This window comes from Lissotriton vulgaris, chromosome 5, assembly GCF_964263255.1.
Source record: "Lissotriton vulgaris chromosome 5, aLisVul1.2, whole genome shotgun sequence".
In the NCBI taxonomy this organism is placed as follows: domain Eukaryota; kingdom Metazoa; phylum Chordata; class Amphibia; order Caudata; family Salamandridae; genus Lissotriton; species Lissotriton vulgaris.
In genome coordinates, this window is record NC_141693.1 from 712,044,877 (window position 1) to 712,060,163 (window position 15,287).

The 15,287-nt window shown below is 44.0% G+C and overlaps 1 protein-coding gene across 6 annotated transcripts in view; it reads right to left on the minus strand.

The window, feature by feature from the left end:
- GBF1 (golgi brefeldin A resistant guanine nucleotide exchange factor 1) overlaps positions 1-15,287 on the minus strand; it is a 2,509,897-nt gene that overhangs the window by 2,424,072 nt on the left and 70,538 nt on the right. The window lies entirely within an intron of this gene.

Genomic DNA, 15,287 nt, shown 5'->3' on the forward strand with positions numbered 1-15,287 from the left:
ACCGATAACAGTTTTTAAAGATATTGAAAACACTGAAAAACCCCCACCAGAATTTACCAAAAATAGAAACTGAAAACAGGAAAGCCTACATATAAGCGATACCTTTGCTCAAGGACACCAGTTTCATTTATCTTTCTTTCTCCTTTGATACCCCTAGAAACAGAGCATAGAACAAATTGTCTGAGACAGTTTGCTCAATCCCTACTTGGAACTCTTTAAATGTGAAAGCGGCAACTCCACACAACGGAGAGGAGAGAGTGCTGTAAGGAAACTTTGGTTATCGTACCCACAAGAAAGTGTGTTATTTGGAGGCAAGTAACTTGTTCTTCTCATGGATACCTTTAACTGCGGATTCTTCACTTTTAGAATAGATACCAGAGTAGTATCTCCAAAATGTGATGTGTCTAGTTAGTGAAGCAAGACATAAAAGTCCATTTGAACAGAGCTGTTGAAAGGACCTTCTTTCCAGACAGGTCACTTCTCTAAGAAATTCATTTTAAAAAAATTAAATTCCCCAGGGGCGGCAAATAATAGCAGGCATCAACTCAATCTGTTCAGGCATGGGAGAATATCTAGATGAACACTTACAAACTTTGCTGAACAATCTACCGTTATGTGCCAGGAACACCATGACATGCTCTGCAAACTGGATAATATCGATTGGCAAGAGGACTACATCTTGGTCACCATCGATCTAGTGAGCCTTTACAGATCGATATAACATGAACATGGGATACAAGTAGTAGACATAGCACTATCGACCAAATCAGTACACTATTTGGAATAAAAAACTAGGATATTGGAGATGCTATGCTTTCTCTTGTCGAATCATGTTTTCTTTTGCAACAAAGGATATTTTATACAAACACAGGGGGTTGTGATGGGAGCCAAATTCACTCCCTAATACCGTCATACTAAAAACGAAATGCACAAAATATTGCTATGCACAGACCGGTTTCAAGACTTTACTCCACACATCTTTTGGGGATGTTACATAGATGACCTACTATGCATCTGGCAAGGACCATCAGAAAGCCTAAAAATCTAGCTCTAACTGAAAGACTCAAACGAATAGAACATAAAAACAAATTCAAAATCCTCAACCATACAGATATGGTTTTTGGATCTCACGATCTGCATTATGGGCCATAAAATCGAAACTACCCTACACAGAAAACAAACTGCAGCAAATCCAGTATTACAGGCCGACAGCTGCCATCCATCCATCCATCATCATACAATAAATCCCAAGAGGTGAATTACTAAGAGGAACTGCAGTGAAGAGGAAAACTACACAAACCCTCAGATGGGCTTTTGACAAGACAAAACTGTTCAGAATTTGTAGATCAAAGAAACATAAAAACAACCTCTCTCAACAAACCTATCAGGTTCTATACAGGTCCCAATTGTGCCATATGCAAATTAGGACAAAAGAAACACAGAATATTGGAATTCAATAGCAACACCAGAATACCAATTGAGCAGTGGATAAATACCAACATGCGTTATTGAAGATCTATGTTGGAAGCACAATTATAGAAACCCAGAATTCAAGAACATTCTAGAAGCATACACAAGTCAGACCGGAGAATATCACCATTTTAAATTCCATTAGCACAAATGGACCTTCTTATGTTTTTTGGACTGGAACATCACCAATCAATTACTTGGAGAAAATTGGAAACTGAAAGTAAGAAAAGGTGAAAGTGAACTTACACTACCAGTTGAACTAGACCCAGGTGGACTTAACAAGGTTGCGGAGATGCACTTCAGGGTGAAATAAAGCAAACAAACCAGAATTACTCACCATTCCACCTGTAATACTTCTAGATAGTGAAAACAATATCAGCCAATCACATCACTATATTAAGACACATCTGACTACCATAAACTTAAGGAATGATTATTAATTACTTCCTACTAACCATATGCTTTTGTTGTAAAATTTCGTAAATGTTTGAAATCCATAGTAATAAGTCAAAAAGATTCATATGATAAGCATAATGGCATAACAATGCACACCTAATTAGCAAGACAAATATACACAACCTGTACTCGATACATCCCCTTGGACATCAGGGGGTTCCACACTGGTTGCCCATACAAGATACACTGAGTCAGCGACTTCGTAAAATCCGACGCCATAAGAGTGGCACAACCAAATCCTTTATGGGATCCGGAGAAGCGTGCTACACACCGAAAAAACGCGCTGACACCGCATCAGGGGTAGTAAGCACTATATAAATGCAATTACAATACAATTATAATACAATTATAATACAATGAGTAACACCACTGGCAGCACTCATGTTCCTTCCGAAACATAGGTAACCACCAGTTTGGGGGGTGGGGGGGGGGGGGGGGGGGGGGGAAGAGTTATATAGTTCCTATTTTCCAATTGAAAATTACAATTGTTGTACAAAAATGTATCAAGCATCATGAGTGCTGAAAATGGTTTGAAAGGGGAGGCGCTACGTCAGCAAACAAGATGGCTGCTTAGGCTCCCGGCTCCGCCGACCTCCGTAACCCGCCACAATATCCTGATTTTACCCCTAGTCTCTGTGTGCATGAACTGTTCCGCACTCAGATGGTGAAATCCGGAAACTTTTATCGGCTTGTTTGATGAAGTTCCATCGAGTTGAAGTTAGCGGCCTACTCCAGCGGTGAAGCCGGGGCCTCGAGTACTTTCACAGCCGGGCTGCAGTGCAACAACATCGGCCGGGAGACCCATGCTGGGTCCGGTCAATCGGAGTGGAGGCTTTGTTTAAGACCGAATTTGGCGGTGATCGTTTCTATTGCTCAGCATCGATGGAGGAGTGATTCTGCTTGCTGTTGGCTGCGGGTGGGGGTCCCCGTCCCGCGGACCCGGTATTGGGCCCGCCGGGGTTCGTGGTCTCTGGCCTGCGGCCTTAACGGGTATACTGTGGCTGCGAATAAAGACCGGTCACCCTCTGCATCTGCACGTTCGTGATCCTGTTTGTCAACCCCCCCCCCCCACCCCCCCCCCCCCCCGAGGATGCCAGATTCACCCGGGGAGGTGATTGTGATTGGTGTCGTGCACGAGACTATGGATCGAACGGTGCATGAGCCATCGCTGAGGTCAATACTGGCAGAAATGTGGGCGTTTCACTCACATGTCGATGTCTTATTGAGCAAATTGGACACGCGCCTATCTGGAACAGGAATCTGCAGCCATTCAAACCGCGGCCATTTCGACTCCGTGCGAGAACCCCGTGAGGAAACAAGTATTGGAACCATCGGATGGTGCCCTGAGAGATGGTGTTCCCGAGGATGTCATTGTATTGCCGAACCCTCCACCACTATCGACTTTGGAGATATCAAAAGGCGTTCCCCTCCGGGAGACTTTTGTTTGTGACTTTCCATTCATTTTGTGGTCATCTTCTCCTTTCTTGGTGACTCTACGACTCCTGTGCAGGATACATTGGGACTGTTCATCTAGGAGAGAGAGTTCTTCTCAGGGCCGGACTGACAATGCCGGGCACCGGGCAATCCCCCGGTAGGCTGCCAGGGGTGGGGGCCGGTTTTTGGGCCGGGGGGCGGATTTGTCGCTGGGTGTGGGTGGGGCCGATTTTTTGGACACTCAGTACAGTAGTAGTCACTTACTACTGTACTCTTCTGCCTCTGCTGCGTGCCTGCCTTTCTCGCTCCGTTTGGAAAAAATCACAATTTAGTTAATTTAATCTGAGAGCAGCAGTGCCATTTTAGGGGGTGGGTGGCGTGTGCGCAGATGTCTCCACCTCCGCGTCTGCGCCGCCTGCTCTTAGTCTCAGTTCACAACCCTTTAGGGCGGGGGGGGGGGGGGGGGGGCAGGCGCGGCTGTTGTAGGTGACACATGCGCATTGGGGCTCGCGCAGGAGCGTGACGAGAGGCCTTCTCTCACCGCACCATAATTTAATTATTTGTAGCCCCCCTGGCCCGGTCTGTCACAGTGTCCCTGCTGCTGAATGTCTGCCAGTGCCGCCCGCCGCCAGGTGAGTGTGGTTTACATTTTTTCAAACAGAAAATCCCTCCTATGTACTCACCGAATGCGGGTCCATTCTTCATATTCCAAGCCCCAGGACGCTGATTGTCTGCTTTCGTAACCATTGGACAAGCTGTATGCTGTTCGCTCCTCGAAAGTTGTACCGACTTTTTACCAGTTTCCATCGAGTTTTGGTCAGGACTCGATTCTATTTAGTAATTGGAACGTGGCTGCGGGGCTTGTGAAACAAATGATTGCATGGCCTAAGTATCTTAGTTATCATGAAAGTACGCATCATGCTTTGAGACAGCACTTTCATGAACACTGATATATTTAAAAAGTCACCCAAAATAGCGCTGCGCTGTCTCAAAGCATGATGCCCTTTCACAATCTCATAATATATTTAAAAGGCCACACAATCTGCATTGCACCGCGTTTTACTTGCAGAGCACGTCTGTCTATTTTTTCTTTTAAAAAAAGCTTTCTACTTGTGGTGTGATTTACGAGTGGGCATCCATTGTTCCACTCACTGCTCCTGGAAAGATAAAGATCACTGCAAATGTTTATGAAAAGGCAAGGCGTTCTGATACCCTGCTATGGGATGAGTTGTCACACTTTCCATCCCAATGCAGGATGTCAGAGGACTTTACATCACAAGTACACAAATATTTTAAATACCACTATTTTGCTTTTTCTTTTATAGCACTTTACCATTTCTGTAGTGCTAAAGCGCTATACAAGAAATAAAACAAAATAGTGGTATTTAATTTATAATTTGTGTAAATACTAGGGAAACCAACACATCTGAAATTCTTACATTCTCTGGAAGAGAAGACGGAATAAACAAGGAAAATGCCATCACGGAGGCCTCTTGGAAATACTGGGTTGCACTTAGTCCATCAGTGGGAGTACCGTTAACCGTGATTTACAGAGTACTGTTTTTGTTAATGTCAAGGTCAACATTTGAACGAAATTTGGTTGTTAAATATTTCTTATTGCCAATAATCATTATTTCTCAAAATATTTATTCAGTATTGCAGTGTCTACAATTGTTATTCAAGGAATGTTATGCTAATATCCTATAATCACAGCACGTTTGAAACATTATTGGGTATGATGTGCAGGGTGTGTCTGAATGTTTCTTTCCTTTTTTCATGATTTGATTGGTCTTTTTTTATGTTTTGTGTATCCTTTAGAGTCACATGTTTAATTTAAAATGCATGGTTTGAATGAAGTAGCGTCACTTGCAGTGTCAGAAATCAATGACCAGTTTATTTTGTGCACCTTTGAGTTGGTTCAACGGTTATCAAATTAAGCTGTCACAATTGGTTTATGCACATGGGTCGGTTTAACATGGGGGTACATTTTATTCTGTTCACAGCGTAAAAACACGTAAATTCCAGTGTTGAATTTCTTTCATTGAGTTTATTTTTAAAACATCTTATGGGTTTTAGGATGGGCAGATACTTTGAAAGCGTAATTTGTTGAAGTATGTTTTGGTGTTGTTTTCAATATATTCACTTTAAGGAAACCTTATTTTACTTCAATGATCTCCCAAACAACTTTTTCTGAATCCACCCGTCATTTATCCCAAACCTAATTTTACTACTGTGATTTCCCTAATCCCTTTCTAGAAACTCGTCCCACCTCCATCTTTCCTTTTACACCTCACAATTCTCATATCACGGCTATGATCTCCTAAATAACACTTTCTAGACAATTCCCTCTTCCATCCCTCCATTATCCTATTCAATCCAACTAACAGACTCTCATGTCTACCACTCAAATGAACATATATTTACAGATTTTCTTATACTAACCCACCACTAATCCTTTTTGGGTTCAGGAGTAGTATGTACTCGCCGAAAAGTGCTTTGACACCTCATCAGGGATATATATATATATATATATATATATATATATCCTTTGTTTCCCCTCCATTTCATATAGGTGTGAGGCTCCCAGCCAGGATACTCCAATATTAAGAGGCCTTATGGCCCCTTGACTTCAGTTTTTGTCATGGGCAACAGTTGTGCGCTGCTTCATGGCTTCTGTCACCCCATTAAAAGACTATTTAAAACAAAATACATAGCGGTATATTGATGCTTCACATTGTATTTCATAATGAGTTTCCTAAGAGGATTTGCTTTTCCAGATGATGTGAATAGGTATTTTCTTTTATGCAGCATAGGATTTGTACTATGCATACTGTGAACTGAGATGCTTTCAGGTGTCTTCAAAAGAAGTTGTGGGTGCATTTTTATGGCAGGACTTGGTTGAGAGCTCTGGAGTTGAGGCAGAATGCAGCACTAGTTTGCTATTGGACACTTCTCCAAGTAGCCGGCCGGTATCTCGAAAGTGCACCCCTAAAAGAACCCCAAACGTGTCCAACTTTATTTTGAAAGGTCAAAGAGCTAAAATCCTAAACGTGTCTCCGAGTGCCACTGTTGCCACACACACTATACAAATAAATGCACTGAGCTAGGCTGCCTGAAGAGTTATTTCTTAATGAGCGCGATAGAAAGCAACTGTTTATTCGTGCATGGCCCCTAGTTTCTCGATTTAAATACATCTTAAATGAGGCTGTTTTAAGTAGTTGCCTCGTTAATCAGGATCAAATTAGCCTTAAGTTACATAACATAACCGTTTCCCCATAACTGGGACTCGATGAGCAAATAAAACCTTTTATTACAGGGCTATTTCTTAAGGATCGCATGTACTCTGTATAGCACTCTGCTCTCTCCTGAATGAGGAAATGTAAATGTATTTACATAATAAAGCCAATGCTTATTTCATCGAATAATATGCCGCATAATGAGATTCCATGCAGCATAAATAATTCAAACTCTCCTAGTAATCTTCGAGGCGCTTTAGATATCAACTCATTTCACTTGCTGTGCACTCAGTAGCTAGTTAAATTGTTTTATTGTTTCTACACTTAGAATAACCACACAGAAGCAAGAGCGACTGGAATAAAACGCAATATTTGAATTGTTTCAGACTACTGGTGCTGCACAGCAGTATCTAAAGAGGAGGGGGGAGGGACCGCATTGTGCACTTCTATACGATGCATCTTTTTATGCGGTTCTACATGTTGAAGCAGCACAATGATTGATTCAACAAGATAGTCTGTGATCTGCCCCGAAACAGTGGCTTCTATTTCTGCACTGTTGTTTATCTCATCAGTACTGCTACCTCGCTCAGGCCGGCAGTCAAATATGTAATCAAACAAATACGCGAAATCTATAGCAATTTTACACTGACTCACTCCATTTTGCCTGCCACTACAAAATGGTATAAAGAAACCATCATGCTGCAGTAAGGAGAGCCTGAGGCCAGACCACATCCATCACTTAAGAGGCATTGATTGGTACAGGTACCGTACAGTAGCAGAAAACACGCAGCCTCGTAGAAATAACACCGGCCTTCCGCGTTGTAGTTTCTACCTAACTTTTCTAAACGTTCCCATTACAGATTGCATTGCATTGCCTGCTCAACAATCTCGTTCCTATCTCTGAATAATTGTAATACTGATCTGTTGAGAATGGGACCAGATTTACAGTACCACACTAAATGCCCACCACTGCGACCCCCCCACACACGAGATCACTGAATTGTACTGATAAAGCAGGAGATTATTGTATATGATGGTTACAAGGCTGGTGTCGTATCTAAAACCCAGTGACGCCATTAAAGCCAGGAAATGCTGGGGAGAAGGGAAAGGAAAAGGGTGAATAATGGAAATTTGGGAGGAGAAAGTAGGGGGAGATAACAAGAAAGACGTCCTGTTCACTCATAAGCTTAATAAAGGATCCATTGTACCCTTTAGGAGCAGGTCCATGTACCCCATTGTACAGTAACCCAGGTCTGTGAGGTGCAGCACTCGTAGATATTCCTGGCAAGAGAGTTCTCAAAATGCATTTGTGAGAAAATTCACGCAGGAGCCCTACTGCTTCTCAAACTGTTGCAGCTGGTGGTTCACTGTAGCTGAGATCTTCTCCATGATCAGGGTGTGGTACAGCTTGTGAAGCCAGTCGATATCTTCCGGCATGTAGCCCATAACCCACCGTTCACTGTTTGTATGTGAATTACAGATGCGCACATTGTAGGTGTTGAAACAGCTGGGCGGAAAAGGAGAAGCTACAGAAAAAGTCCCAGCGCCATTAGCACATGTAAAATGTTTTTTAGATACATATTGTTCCTGCTGAGACATGGTTAAATAAGTCCCTGTCAGCCTCAGATTCCTCTAAATTAAAATCGATTTCATCTGCTTTATTACATCAAAAAAAGGCCATTTTTGTTGGCTCTTAGGGCTCTTTGCACTTTACTACCACTAACCAGTGCAAAAGTGCTTGCGCTCTTTCCTTTCAAACATAGTAAAATTGTCCTACACCACCAAATTGGCAATTTTAAATTACTTGTAAGTCCCTAGAAATGTGGATCTACATGTACCCAGGGACTTTATATTAAATGCTGCTAGTGGGCCTGCAACACTTATTGTGCCACCCACTTAAGTAGGCTATTTAAAGATGTGTCATGTCAAGGCCAGGGCCTTTGTGTTAATTTTTCATACTTTCTGGCTAGGGTGCCATTTGGGACATTTCCATGCCTTCTGTCAGCCTGGGTGCTTATGTGTGACGTTTCCATGCTTTCTGGCCTGGGTGCCTAATTATGTGTGCTATTTCCATAGTTGCTGGTCTCAGTGACCTGGAGCAGGAGGCTCATGTGTGACATTTCCATGCTTACGGCCTGGGTGCTTATATGTGACGTTTGCATGCTTACTGGCCTGGTGGTGTGACCAGGCCTGGGTCAGTGCCTTGGTGCTTATGTGGGACATTTCCACAGTTTCTGGACTCAGTCAGTGGCCCGTGTGCTCATGTGTGACATCACATCAGTGCTTAATTTGTGACAACATGAGTGACAATTTACATTTCTTTAAAAGTTAATACAATCTAATATGTAATGAAAAATGTGTTGAAAAATGCTTTGTTTTGGCCTTTCTGTGTCTCAAATTTTCTTGGGGGGGACAAGTTCAACGCCCCAAACCCCCCCTAGTAGTGGTTGCTCACTGCGCTTGCTCGCTACACACCATGTAGAGGGCTGGTCTCACTTTTACTTTGTTTTCTCTGATTCACTACTTGTGACTATTTTTGGTGCTCTCTGAAAGAATGTCTATGGGTACACATGATTGGGTGGCTAACCTGGTGCTCTTTAAGGTCATCATCTACTATTTACTGTACTTTGAAAGTTGATACAATTGAATATGTAATGAAAAATGTGCTGTAAAATTCACCCTTTTGGTCTATGATTTTCCAAAATTTTCTTGGGGGGAGAACCCCCCCCCAAACCCCCCTATTAGCGGTCGAGCACGCTACGCCCCGGGTGGGGGCTGGTCTGCAGAAATTTGCCAGGGCTGCTTTCAGTTTCCTGTCCGGCCCTGGTTCTTCTGCGTCTGAAGATCTTGTGGATTCACTGCCTGCGAGTCGCCATGGATTGACCCTTGATGACTCTCTTCTCCTTTATTACTTCTTTGTGTGCCTTTGGGTCTCGCCGGGGTTGTGTGCTTGTTCAGAAGGGCCACGGTTAAGATCAACTAGGACTGGAAGGGTTGGAGTGGCTTTTACAAGTGTTCGACCTGCAACTGTTTGATCTAAGAGGCTGGGCGGTGTATCACGGTACCCTCTAATTTCTTCTATAGTGTTGTCATACGTTTGTCTTTTAGTGATAGGAAGTGGCTGTTTCTGGCGGGGGGGACTAAAGGGGCTGGGAGCCCATATGGATAAGCCCTCCTCCACTCGTTTTCCTACCTTTAGGGTTTTAGTTATTAGGGGCGACAGGTACGCTGCTAGTGGGGTCAGGCTGTAGCCATTTGCAGGGGTGCAGGGTGGGGGGCTGGAAAGGGGTTTTTTATTTTGCCTTTTTTATTTCTATGGCCTTTCTTTTCCTTCTCTTTCTTTCCTTAAAGGATCAGTATAGCTACGAATCATTCGGATTCTTATTGTGTGCTTGTATTTAGTGCTTATGCTTTTATGATATCATGATTCCCGGGTGGGCAGGCCCTGAGAACTGGCGTAACATTGAATGTATATTGTGTTGTCGTTTGTACTGATTTATATGCTTTGGCGCCAATGCTCCATTATAGCGGGTATTACATGAATATCCTGTCTATTACCCTGTCCCCCGCATTCTTCTGTTTGATTGTATGGCACCTAATCCTCTCTTATATAATATAAAATGGAACCTCTGTCTCATCCTGGAACCCAGTTGTGCATTCTAATACAAGTTTTATCCTGAATCGCTGCCGGACCTCTGGGTTGACGGCTGATGAGCTGTGTCGTGTTGTGATATCGGCGGTCTTAATTTGTCTAGCGGCCGGCCCCCGTGGTTGTAGGCTAATGCTTGTATTTTTATTGAATGCTAAAATAAAGGATTTTCACAAAAAAAAAGAAAAGAAAATGGTTTGAAGAACACGGCAGTCAATTTTTGAGACCAAAACTGTATACGAAAAATAATTTTATCGGACCTTGTTGCCCGAATAGTAATATGGTAATGCAATAATCTCATGCTACATGTGATTGAGAAACACCAATAACGTTTGCATAGAAAAGTGAAAAAGATTCACACAGTAATTCAAGAATCGGTTGTTCAGTGTGTATTCATTAAAATTCAGATACAAGCAGGGGGAAGTTTGTTGTTTTAACACACATCAGCAGCAAATACATCTAATCATTGCCTTGATATTGGTCGTTAAAAGTACAAAAGAAACCTTCACCAGTGTGCTAAGTAATGACAGTGCGATAATAGTCCAAATAGGTACATAAAAATATATATTTAAAAAAAAATCATAAAAATCCAACTCAGGAGCACCTTGGTTAATCAAGCAATTTTAACGTCAAAACATTGTCTCCTCAAGCATAGTTAATTTGGGACACCAGTCCAATATTCAGTTAATCATGTGGGACTGTGAAAGTTTAAGTGGTTTTGAGGTCCCACTGCCGAGGTGATGTACTCTAGGATGAGAACCTTAAAGACATAAATTGGAGCCATTCTGTGGCAAGTCCACATAATTGTTGAGTGAACAGAGCCAGTCAATATTCCTTTCAGTCCTGATTTCCTTGAAGTAGTGTGTTGACGCATTTTGACCCCTGCAAGTTGCAGGGTCAGCTAACTACAGGGGCTGGATTCAGTCTTAGGAATGCGGAGGGAGAGGACCAAACAGTGAAGAAGAGCATCTACCTCGACAGAGATGGTAACAAGACTGTCTAGTGGAGATACATCCAGACTTTTAAAGGAAAGTAGCAGAGTATCTTAGTAAACGTAACAAGGCACGTGTACACTGTAGTTTGAATGGTGAGCGCTTGGACTCTTTTCCAATAAAGAGGGGGGTCAGGCAAGGATGTGTCCTGGCCCCCTTTCTTTTTAATCTTTATATTAATGGTTTGGGTGAGGCACTCCTGAAAGACAATCAAGATTTCCCTCAAGTAGCTGGACGTCCAATACCAACTCTCCTGTATGCGGATGACACAGTATTTATGTCCTGAACGCAAATTGGTCTTCAGAGGGTTTTAGATAGTTTTGCTAATTTTATGAAAGACCTTGGCCAAAGAGTTCATACCTCATAGACTTATTACGCGGTGCGGCCTTGGCAGTAAGAGGTCTAAGGATATGTTTGTGACAGGATAGAAGATTGGGGTTACTTAGAAATTTTCGTACCTCGGAATTCTCTTTGACCAAAATGATTCCTGTGTACAAACAGTTTCAGCGAAAAATCTAGCTTTATTAAGAACAACAAACACCTTTGCCAACTTTGCAAGTAAAGTGGGTAGGAGACGACCAGTAGAGCTTATTAAAATCTACAAAGCAAAGTGTGTCTCCTCCGCGGTGTATGGGGCAGGGGTCTGGGGTTTCGCTGATTTGCTCCCAAGACAACGGGTGGAAAACTCTTTTTTAAGATACATTTTGTTAATAAAATTAGAGCCTATTCTTTTATAACATGGGCTCTGGACTAGAGAAGAAACAAAGCTAAATAAATTTATTTTAACAGATAGTCTGAAATTGGAAGCAGCCCTAAAGATCCCATGGGTAAGATATTGTGAGAAGTTAGCCTGGCATATGATGTCCACTATTCTAGTGGGCACCTTGCACCAGTCTAATCGACCCTTATTGATGGTGGTTATAAAGTCAACCTTATAGACAAGCTATCCTAGTGGTAGCATGGACCAGCAGTCTTAGGCTAAGACTTCAGAGAGCATGTGAAGCAAGCTGTTTTACCAATTATAATCCCTTGAATACCAAATGAAAGGACATCACACATGGTATATATCAAATATATATGTATTTATTTCTAACACAACCCCTCTGCACTCTTTATGAGGTCAGAGGTCAAAGTACATCACAAGTTACTCAATTAGCATACGATAAGTTGCACAAATACAGTTATTCCCTAGGGGCCTCACAAACCATATACTAAGGAAGTGGTATAAGAACCATGTGAGTGTTAGACAGCAGGCCTAGGGCCTGTAGAATCGCTGGGACTACACAGAACAACCAAAGGTTAGGAAGTAGGAGGCCCACGGGAGACACGTGCAGAGTCTAAACACAGTTGCGAGTTAACATTGAAATATAATGGGAAACAAAGAAATTACAAAGTTACTGTTTAAGGACACTTCCGGATGGACTAGGATGGAACCCTTTTATACTAGGACACTTCGAGAGTCAAGACCCACTGGAGCACCAGAGTACTCGTGTTACCTCACCCAGGGAAGCCGGGTGCATAGGTGTCTTTTCGTGTCAGGTTTTGTTGTCGTTTTCTATGGAGATCTGCAAAGAAGTGCTGCAGGCGACCAGAGGAAAAGTGTCCGGGTGAATCCAAGGGTGGATCGGTGATGTGAAGAACCTGAAAGCAGAGGGGACAGAGTCTGGGTCACTAGCCAGTGACCAGGAAGGAACCCGGAAGGAACCAGGCGATGTTGCGTGCTTGAAGGTGAAGAAGGTGAGCTTGTCTCTTCAGCCACGAGGTCCAGGTGGTATTGACGATGACCAGGCGCTGGATTCGAGCTGTCCCATGAAGGATCTAGTTGACTTTGGTGTCGGTATCCGGATTGGACCCAACAAGCCTTGGCAACCGCAACCCACGCAGGATGTCGAGATTGGCTCTGTGGCAGACCAGCAAGGTATGTGGCGCTTCTCCTTTGAAGGGAAGCAGGAGCAAGCCTGGAGCAAGCAGGAAAGCAGTTTAGTTCAAAAGAAAAGTCTTCAGGGGGCTCACTAGCGAACAGGCAAGGAACCGGGAAGACCCATCGAGCTGAAATGCAAGAGTGGGGCCCCACGCGGCACTCGTGGAGTGTGGAGGGCTGAGCTTCGGTGCAAATGGTGCTCGGATCTGGGGCTTCTCGTACCCCAATGCACAACTGCGAGGGTACCTCGGTAGTCAAGCTGTTAGCAAAATGCAGGATGTCCAGGGTGTCCGGTCCCACGTCTCTTGTGTCCGCCACGGGTCTCAGCTTTACTGTGGATGTAGGTCGGAGTTAGAGAAGTCTGAGAGTCCAGTTCCTGTGTCGCTGAGTCTTCGAGTTCTGGCGGGAGCGTCGACAATGCAGACAGGCAAGTTACTGGTGGTGCTTGTTTGCACAGGGTGGTCACTCCTTGACCACAAGGGAGACGTCTTCTAGTCAGAATAGAATGTCGAGGGTCCAAGAGTTCTGTATCAAAGTTTCTTTCCAGGATAATCTAAAGTCCTGGGGACACAGCTCCTACACTTATACTAAGCTAAGGGGCTGGATTACCTGCCTAGGTCCCTCCTATGGGTGGACCTGGGAAGGGGGTGGTTACACCGCTTTCCCTTTGTCCAGTTTGGCACCAGAGCTGGGCTGGAGTGCCCCAGCAACTGGTTTGAACCGGGTTATGCATGGAGCACCTTGTGTGCCCCAGGCAGTGTCTCAAAAAAGCATCTGCTGATGCAGCCCTCCCTGTCCCAATACACATCTGCTTGTCTAGGGAGGTGCTGGCACCTCCCTGGACAGGAAACCTATTGTGAAATGAAATGAAATGAAATCTGATTTGTAGAGCGCATGGCTGCCCGAAAGCGTCCCAGCGCTTGCTTAGGGAACCCGTCCTGGTATTCCCCTGCAAGATAACCCATTACTGGGCATCCACAAGGTGAAAGCCAGGCATCCCGCTGCGAGGGGCCGTTGTGGAGATTAAGCAAGCTATTGCCCAGAGTTACAGAGTGGGACTCCATGATTGGAATAGGCACCGAGGCGAGAATTGTCAGGTCCGGGGAAATTTGAGCCCAAGACCCGCCGAGGCGGGGAATTGAACCCTGGTCCGGGCCAGACCTCTACATCAGGGTCTGCCACTCCAACCACTTGAGCCACACTTCTCCATTGTCCAGGCCTCCCCTGCCGGAGTTTCGTCCAGCAGCAGGAGATCAGACTTGTGTCTGTGGCAGCAGCATCCATTTTGTGATGCTGGGGCTCTGTTTAACTTTACCCGGGTAAAGCAGTAACATACATGTCTTTTCACTCTAGAAGGGTGGAATGCTACCCCTGCCGCCAGAATTGGCAGGGGGTAGTATTCCAAAGTGTTTGACACCTTACACGACATGTTTTGATAAAGCCAAACCAAAGATAGCATTAACCGCAAGGATTATAATGCACTTAAGAGTATAAAGTATGGCTATATCATAGAACAGCTATAAGGAGATGGTTCCGAAAGCTGCAGAGGGGCTCAGCTCATGCTAGGGAACCCTCTCACATAAAGCCAAGCACTCTGCCTCCAGGACTGACGAGGCCTACCATAGGAGTGACTTATAGGTGCATATGTGTCTATATATAAGGTAGATATAGGTATACTATATCTAAGTAAGGGGTGATTACACCACCTTACCCAAGCTGAGTGATCAGCCTGTGGTGTCAGTTTGGAGGGCCAGCCAGGGGTCGCATAATACATGCTGCAGACCCTGGTAGGCCTTGGATGCACCTGTGCCCTGGGTACCCATGGTACACTATACAGGGGCTCACAAAGGTGACCCAATACCTAATCTGGTATGTACCTAAGGTACATGGAGTCCATTTTATAGTGAGAGCAGATAGTCTGGGGCCCTGAATATCAGGATCCCAGGCCAACTAAGTCGAAAACCAGTAAAACACTAGGCAAAAAGTTGGGGTAACCATATAGTCGGATATCCACCTTCCTACTGATATGTTCGAGACTTCTTGCATGATCTAGGTCACATTAAATACTTTACCGATCCAATAACTACTCAGATGACAAATAGAAAGGAGCTTAAAAATAAGAGGGTCGG